The sequence below is a fragment of the Morone saxatilis genome, unplaced genomic scaffold, assembly GCF_004916995.1.
Source record: "Morone saxatilis isolate NCDOM2014 unplaced genomic scaffold, NCSU_SB_2.0 Contig20, whole genome shotgun sequence".
NCBI classification, from domain to species: domain Eukaryota; kingdom Metazoa; phylum Chordata; class Actinopteri; family Moronidae; genus Morone; species Morone saxatilis.
In genome coordinates, this window is record NW_023339763.1 from 9642300 (window position 1) to 9651927 (window position 9628).

The following is a 9628-nucleotide window of genomic DNA, read 5'->3' on the forward strand; positions in this document are numbered from 1 at the left end:
ACTTTTTCACACCACTGTAAATATTTAAATTCTGTCTGAGTAAAGGCACAGTGCAGAGTCCATCCTTTGCAAGACCCTGCTACTACAGTCTTACTGAATCTATTCTTTTGTTACAATAGTTATATAGGTATATAATTATAAATCATTAATTAATGCAATAAACTATTGTCATAAGTAGGACTGTTGTTGAAGCAACAGCTACCAATCCAAGTATGATGAGTAAGATGGAAGAAGGAGATAAGGGTGGACTGATTAAGGGACAGATCTGTATAATCACTGATAAGTGTAAAGCAGGTAAGGAAGTAAAATTAGACTTTTAGGGCACCTTTAAACAGGGTTTAAAGTGCTTTACACATTGCTTCACAGTTTTAAAAAAGACATAGCAGTGATTAATGTAAAAATGACTAGAAGAGCAAATGGGAGCTTTTATATGCCCCCATATTTAAATTTTTTAGAGTGATTTGTGTGGCTCACACAACGCTCCATCACTTCATATTGTATCTAACACTGCAATCTTCGGTGTTAGTTGTACAGGTTAACAATATGATAAAGAAATACAATGAACACCGGTCTCTTTATCACTTAAACTTTGCTCGCTTCAGCTACCATTAAGCAAGAAAATATGGAATCATGGATGGTGTCTTAATCTGATTACTTGGCTGAAAAGCCTACCCGGAAGATAAAAAAAAGACTAGAAAAAGAAAGACTAGCTGCATTCACGGGGAAGAATCCAATAGCAAAATCCCAGTGGACTGGCCGATAACTATGGGCTAACTAACTATAACGATCCGGAGGTGATTGAGTTGCACACAAGTCTCGACATGTCTGCAAGCAAGGGAGAAAATACATGCAAGGTCTAGTCCAGTGATGTGAAGCCAAGACAATAGAGATACAGTCACAGTCATATCTGTCAGAAACTCCTATTTTTATTTGAATGTCAGTGTCTTCTTGTTTGTTTTAACTAACTAAAATAACTAAAGGAGCAAAGGAAATTGAGGCAGCTTTTGGCTGCCTCAGCCTCCATCTAATAGTTTTCTTGGCTTTAGAGGAGGCCCTCATTTCAAGAGACTCTGGCTGCATTGCAAAGAGAGAAACGGCCATGGCAGATGTCACTCGAGAAGAGGGAGTTTGCTCTGGAGTGAAATCAAGTAAACAGACAATCCTTAATCCAATATAAACACAATGGCAGCCCAAAAATGTTAGGATTAGAATGCACCAAATGCATAGATTGAAATACCAGACCCTACCCCCCAAAACCCACAGCCACATGTTGATGTGTCGTGACTGTATATTAAACAGCACATTTTCTGTGCTTTCAGTAAATTCTAATAATAATATAAGAGTATTTGATTTAGCTTGTTTAACAAAGGCAATAGGAGATTCATATTTTAACTTTGATGGGGATCATTCTGTTTCAAAGAGAATGTTTCACATCTGCATTCCATAACTTCATACTCATATCCTCTGTGTGTTATTTGCCAACAAGAATACACGGTTCTGGGAAACAAAAAGAGAACATTTTGCACAAAAGACTAACTCTTTAAGTAGGCTAGGTTTCAATACACAGCTGGTGCAACTGGCTCCTGCTGAAAAGATCCATGTTTGAGGAAGTGTTACACATTGAATGGGAAATCAAATTAATTAACTTAAATAATTAACTCTTCATATCTTCCTGCTCTCTCTTGCCATACATTACCTACCATAACAAGTCTGGGAGTTCTGGGAATATATTTTGTGATTATGCAATTTTTGCAAATGAACTCCCTGAGGTGTCACGTTTGTTTTTCACCCTCGCTGTCTTTCCCAATCTCTCTTTTCCCCTTTCCCATCCAGAATTATAATTGGTCTAATAATGGTGCAGATGACAGCCGGTGGCTGGGGCTCTGTGCTCAGTGTATTCAGTCTAACACAGTGCTTTAACCTGTCATAGATTTCCATTATTCATCTTAGGCAGAACTCATAGTGCTGTCTCTGCAGGCCCCCTGTTCAGAGATCACTTTTCTCTTTGTTTATTCGCTGCCACAAGAGCACTTCACACAATTTCTTTTCATTTAAAGAATACAAATTGAGAATTTGTGCATCTGTGCGGAATGATATGTTTTTTTTTCTGACTAATCTTTAAAGATTTGAAGATTTGAAATGATACCAAAAGCAGTCTGAGAAGAAACTGAATCCTCTCAGCTTTGTTTGTATCCCATCGGCTATTATAGGATCCAAACAATCCGCTGATGACCTTTAGAGGGATATCTCTGTACATTTATAATAACATGAGCATGCACAATAGGATTATGCCAGAGAAATGACAAAATAACAAGCATCACCTCATATTTCTTATAGCAGATGCTACTGAATCTTATCACTGCACGTTATTTCAGTTTCAACGTCCTCAAGAAACTTACTTCACCTTCATAACCCTTAATACAAAATACAGAGAAATTAAAAAAAAAGTACAGTTAATGTAGGATGATATGCCATGGATATCATATTTTTTTATCTAATGTTTTGTTGATTATATTGTTTGTTGACATGTATGTCAGTAATTAAAAACTGTTTGAAAGAGACACATTTCTCAAACCTTGACACACTGAAGAAGAAGCAACAGAGAGAGAAGGACGCTGCTGGAGCTGATAAGCCTCTCTACCACAATGCTTGACTGGTTAGAAGAGCGACAAGGCAGTGAGGCAAACAGTTTGCTATTTTTTTTTACTTCCTTGTCTAACTAAGTCTTCTGGAGTGTGTGTGCGTGTGTGCGTGTACGGCATGTGCCTTTTCTCCTGTTCTTCTAATGTTTTTTTTCTGCAAAACAAAAAGCAGCTTACCATCTCTTGGTTGGCTCTGTTGTCTGCTTGTACATTTTGTCTACTTAGCCCTGTCCATCTCCTCCTGAATCCTTTAGGCCTAGAACAAGAGATATAACCACACACACACAAAATGAATCTGAATAAAATAATTCAGAAAGACTTACAACAATGAGACAACAGCTAAAGCGAAGTTCTAGTGTGCCAAAAAGAAATTGGAGAAAAAACAATTAAAAATCTACTGCTTGCTTGCTGAATTTTTAACAATGCTACTGCTGTGCATACATGTAGTAAGATCTCGATTAACAGTATCACAGTTTGACAACTGATAAACAAAGAAATATACAACATTAAAACACAAAGGGGATGGACTTTAAATTAAGAAAAGCTGCAAATACCAAAACACAGGTGAAGGTGAAAGCAAAAATATTAAAAGAAATGTGCTTCAAGGGAGTTTTACCTGTTTTTTGGAGCCTGTAGCTACAAAGGATGTAAGTTGGAACTGACACTTAGTACATACAATACATAGTACACACTGTAGCAAAGAGCTACCATTTATCATCTTTCCAGGCCACTGCTGAATTTTGACATAACAGAGCTGAACACACTCATGTAACACCATGGAGGATGATGTTGTCTCTTAACTCTTTTCCTCTCCATACCTCCTCCCCCACCCTGACCTCCATTTCTGCTCTCCCCCTCCCTTCAGTCGCCAATCTCTCTCTCTTCTCCTCCTTCTAAACCCGATTTGGTTGTCACACTGTCACATCCCCCAGGTCTCCTCTTTTTCCTCCCTTCCTTACTCAGTCTGTTCTGTCTCTTTTTGTACTATCAGTAGCACACAACTGTGCTGCCTTCTTCTGACTTAGACATCCGATTTATTTGATACTCTGAGGCTTCCCTTACAAAGCTGGGGCTTCCTGGGCCCAGGCTGAGTGTGGCACCAACCCCTCACCCACACAAGTATCTTCAATTACACATGGTTGTCTGTATGATTACCGAGCACAGAGAGAGTGTGACACAAAACTATAGTGACAGAACACGTAGGGATGGGGGAGAAGCGGCAGAGTGGTGGAAAAATTAAGGTAGGGGTGGTTGAATAATGAGGCAAAAGGAGATGGAGGATGGACCAAGAGAGAAACATTTGTCCTTGGGTCCTTAAAGGTTTAAAGGAGAAATCGGCTCTGTTTTCATAAAACAAATTCTCATAATCTACAGGGTTTGACAGTTACCTTTTCCAGTTGATGATATCTGCCTCTAAAATTGTGTTGACATGCACTCTAATCAGACTGAGGCAATATTCTGATTATTGCAGCCGTCAAATATCACCTTAACCAGATTATCTGATTTGCGTTAATGTCTTAATCAAAGCATATTGTTTTCTGTCAATTACAGACCTCTAGTTTTTAACACGACAGAACACTGGCATGGCACGTGGACTGTGCGGACAACATTTGTTGTTTTGTTTTTCATGTTGTAATGGTAAAAGAAAGCAACAGAAGTAACTACAGTTCACCAATTTGTAATCAAATAAGCATTCCAGTGAGATATTGTTGCGTGCTATTAAAGAACAATATGTCAAAAATGAACTAATTTCTCATAATTTTTAGACAGAGCAATGAACTATGAACTCATACCTAATTATTGTGGAATCTGCTTGGAGAAAGTTGAAAACTCAGCACACCTATCATCTTTTCAACACTTTATTTGGTATAGGGACACCCACATAAACCTTTATTCATGTTTTGCTTATCTGTTTCATTTTCATTTAATGTTCTTCAACCAACTGATTACACAGAAAAAACACTTTAATTTTGGTTATGGCATCAATACCAGCAAGGCAGAATAAAGATTAATCGGTGACAGTCTATACTGACAGCCTTTTATTTACTCTGAGGACTCTTTTTACAGCCGACAGCTGCAGGTATCTGTTTCACCTGCAGTGTGTAACACGAGTGATGATGTCACTGTCAAGCGACAATTTTGCACATCAGATCCGTTTGTTGTGCAACCAGCGCCTGTTCTATGCGTATTAAGCAATTCTGGTCAAAGTATTGCCTGTAGTTCCACTTTGTTAGGTATCTATTACATTGGTAGACAGGTACACATAATAAAAAGAATAATTGCAGTGAACAAAACTAAGGTTTATATATTTAAGGTTAAGGTGGAAATGGTTGTATTCTGTATTTATTGCAGATTTTAAGACTAAAAGAAACACCATAAACTCTCTTTTTTTGATATAGAATCTCATTTTGGAAAGTTGCTTAATAGGATAACAGGCAATCCAGTAGATTATTTTCTGAAAGTTTCTTTTATGTTTGCGTATTTCACCTACTGAAAAACAATGCTGTTTGATCGCTAAGTCATTGTTAAAGCATGGTTTTTTGTATGATCTGATCTTGATACAAACAAGTGCAAAAACAATTTCCATTTTCAATATGATTAGTGAGGTTACAAACAAGCAGTTTAAGATTAAGATTATTGAGATAAGGTCATTTTAGTAGTGAAACTGTTAGAATGAAGTTGTTTTGATTGAGTTCACAAAAGCAGTCTCATTTAAGGGTAATATACATGATATTAATTAATCTTGAAAGCTCTGACTGCAAAACGAACTGCTAATGATTGTTGATGAAGAAGAATATTCATTGTGAAATCTCATGTTTCCAGGAAACTTAACTGTCAAACTAAAGTTTACTGAGATAGTCAAACTCAGAAAAATAGGAAACTATGATGATTGTGGGTTCAGAACCTGAGTCTGTACCGAAACTGGATGTCTCTAATGGGATGAAGTGCTCCAAAACCCAATCGATTGACGTCAGTATCAGGGATCTTCTCATCAGGATTCTTCAGCTCAAACTCAAAGTAGACCAACATGAGGAAAACAAACTGTTTCAGCTCATTGTTGACAAAGTACCTTCCAGGACACATGGAGACCCCTGCTCCAAAGGGCATATTGTAATACTTGATCTTGGTCCCTGCTTTGTAGAAATCAGTTTTCTTGCTCCCATCTGGATTCAGAGAACTGTCATATTTGAATGAATGTGGGTCAGGTTGGATCTCTGGGTTAGTGTGGAGAGCACTATAAGGAAAGACTGCCATTCTATCACCCTTTCGAATATGGTACCAGCCATCTTGAAAGTCATATCCTGGAGCACTTTCCTGACAAGGAGCGGTGCAGCAATGAGTCGAAGGGTCTCTTCTACAGCACCGTCCAAGATCAGATCCTTCAGAACCCTGTTTACCTCCTCCTTCATGGCTGCCTTGGCTTCAGGGTGCTTCATGGGGAAGAAGAGCAGCCAGAATGCAGAAGGCCCCGGGTTGCCTTGGGAGACCCAAAGAAGCACGAGCATGTACCTGTCTATCATTGACTCCTTTATACACAACTCCTGTCTGGCCAGCTGCATGTCCCACACCCAGCGACTGATGTTGTCCTTCTTCTTCATCTTCTGCATTGAAGGACCATTCCAGAAGAATGCCTTTATCCTCTCTGCCTTCATCTTTTCCCTCGGTGGCTGGACTCCATAAGCCAAATTAGGAAGGAGATGGTCATATTTGCAGAACTCATTAAATAAGTTTTCTGATTCAGCTAGGTCTTTCTCTTTGGCTTTCTCTGTACTTCTTTCAAACTTGTGTGATGCATTGCCAAAAAGGGATAAGTAGCCAGCCCTGAAAATAATATTGTAGCTGTATATGAACAGTCTGTCTTCCATCCAGATCGTTTGATCTGCAGATGAGACAATGTTCTGCAACATCACATTCTGCAAATTACACATCATGGCATGTGTCAACACCTCCAGTCCAGCTCCCCTCAGGTGTTTGTGGCTGGTCATCATGAGAATCTGTTTCTGATTCCCTATAGATCTATAACCAAAGAGTTGTTGCACAGTTTTTCTGGAGTCTCCTTAACAAATGCCCCATGTCTAAAAGGAATGTGATGTAAAAGCCTCCCAGCTGTACCGTGAATACATCACCATGCTTTTTCTTCATCCTCTCTAGGACCTTAATTGTATCCTTGCGAAACTCCAAGACATGTCCCAACCAGGGGATGAGCCCCTTATCCAAAGGCGGTTCTCTTGGTCGCTGCTGTCGAAACACCCCCAAAAGGTACAGGCCTCCAATCAGAGAGGCAAGGATAGCAAGAAGTATAGGTAGCAGCATCATGGCTGATTCCTCTTGCAGTCACAGAGTGAAGGTCCAAATCATGCATTCTAAATAGGCTTTTGCTACTCCCTTTGCTCATACGATCAGTTTTACCACTGCAAGAATCACACACTTGTCTTTTATAGTTAGATAATAATAAAACAAATAACCACTATATACACAAACGATTATACACACATGCAATTGCATGTGACTAAGCAACTCTTCTTTAAATTTCATCTTTTTTCTGCTATCAGTGCTTAGAGACAGGATGTTTTATTACAATTAGTGTTTGCAACAGGAGATACACTTTTATGTCAAATGACAGATGGCCTTGCTCTTATTGTGAATCTAACTACCCATTTGCTAGCACAAAATGTTCTTTTTCAGGAAGGACATTTTTTTCACATTTACAAATTGACACTTGAATCTTTCTAGTACAATCTGGAGGTGTTGTGGGCCTTCAGTTTTTCTCTAGGGCATGTTGACCGAGGTCAGTAAGGGACAAGCTATACTCATTCACTTTCCCATCTAGATTATTTTTTTATTTTAAAATTGTGACAGCAAACGTTGTTTTAAGATATGATTTATATGATACGGTTCAAACATTAACATGGGTAGTCTTGACGTCCAGAGAAGTCAACCAAGAAAGAGCTAATAAACAGTTAATAGTTTATGCTATTCCAGCCATTTCAAAAATAGAATAGCAGGAAGAGTAAGAGTCAACAAACCTACAGGTCTACAGCAGCTCTGTGAGGCTGTACTTAATCACTATCAAGAGAGTGAATACTGGATTTACGTGTGTCAGGTGTCCAGAAACATGACTCCAACTCAGTGTTGCCTCTCGTCTTCATATTAACAAAAATAACAAAAGTAATGAATAAAAAAGATATTAATAATAGTAACGGTACTGCATGTTTTACTCTTGTTTTGTTACCCAGTAACAGCACTGTATCTGAAATTCTTTTTGTAGTTCAAAAAAATACTTTTACAGTGTAATTTGTTTCAGCTTTCCAAATCTCTTGTCTTTTTCCTTTGTGTCTATTTTGTAGGTATTAATAAGTATGTTATTGGTACCTATGCACAACAAAATTACTTTGTAATAAGTGGGATTTACCAGCAATACCACAATAATAGATCTTTCTCCATTATCTAAAGCTGTGAAAATGATTTTGAAAAGTAACCAAAGCCACAAAAGTAAGATGCAATGTAATTTTTAACATAGTGCAGTTACTCATTATGAAACCTACATATATTTTCCATGTTTCTCTCCAGCACTGTGAGAAACCTGGCTCAGAGTGTCATAAAAAGCTTTACACTCTGATCTTGTTTGAATGCTTATTTCATCCAAACTATTCCCAAGATATGGTACCATATATCAGAGAGAGAGAGACCAAAGGTGATGGATTATGCCATTACCCACAAACAGGTTTCTGCACCAAAATTTGTCATATTCCTGACCTTGGCTCTTGAAATGAATACCCTCACCTTGCAATGTCACCTAAACTTTTATCTATTCTGCTCTATTTTCCTACTGTTGTTTCAACTGTCCTGTTACAAACAGAAAATACCTCACAGTAATGACAATCCCTGTAGTGTAAAATTTTAATTTCAGTTAAATGAATAAGTATGTAGTACCAGATATAGTACAGAGCAATGAAACTCAGTGGGATCAAAATAATGGACTGAATTGTAAAAAACTGGCTTGTAGAAAATCACTTTTCCAAACTCTTCAAAACTTCTTCTGGGATAATCTGTTTTTTACTCACACTATATCTATACTGGATGTTACAGTTACATTTATGCACTCTAATTGTTTTAACTAAAACTAAAACTAACTAAAATTGTTTTAAAAATTAACAGAAAAAAGAATAAAAAAGCAGCTGTAATTTGTTTTTAAAATGTACGCCATAGAAGTACAATAATGTTTTATATGCATTACACACACCAGAAAGCATAGATTAACAGATTGCCGTCTAATTTACCCTTTTATAGCCTAATTTTAGCCAGGACAGCTATAACTCGTTAGATTTCATTTTAAAGGACTAATCAGGGTTAAACTGCTGCAGGGATGTGATCATGTTCAGGCAGAAAGAAAGCAGATAAGGATGCACAAGGACAGTTATTTTGAAAGGCACTATTTGAAGTTATTGATTTTTTTTTTCTGTCACAGGTGTTGGCGCTCGTTTGAATGACCTTGCCTTGCAACATCATCAGCTTGCAGATTCCCATGTATTTTAATTACCAGGTAAAACCTGTCAACCTGTCCTTGTGTGTGCTGGTGTCTTTTCTTCTTTCAAAATAGTGTAAATGCTTTGAATGAAGGACTCTAGAATTATTTTGTACCATCTAAAGGTCCAGTGTGTAACATTTAAGAGGATATCTTGGCAGAAATGGAATATATGCATAACTGTGTTTTCACCTGAAAATAAGAATCGTAGATGAGCCTTTTATATCTAGACGAAGCGGGTCACCTTTCTGTGAAGGCCACCGAGTCAAACCGCCATGTTTATACCCAGAACAGAAAAAACAATGGCTGAAGATGGGGCCATTCATAGTTTTCACATGTTTCGTGGCCACCAAAGTTTCAAAGGAATGAGACTGTGAAGCGAGGGAGTTGCAATCTGCAACTACACCACTAGATGCCACTAAACTCTACACACTGGTCCTTTAAAAGCCAGCAAATACTG

At 37.9% G+C, this 9628-nt stretch overlaps 1 pseudogene; it reads right to left on the bottom strand.

Moving 5' to 3' along the window:
* Positions 1-5224: 5224 nt before the first annotated feature.
* LOC118331829 lies at positions 5225-7142 on the bottom strand (annotated as a pseudogene).
* Between the last annotated feature and the right edge of the window lie 2486 nt (positions 7143-9628).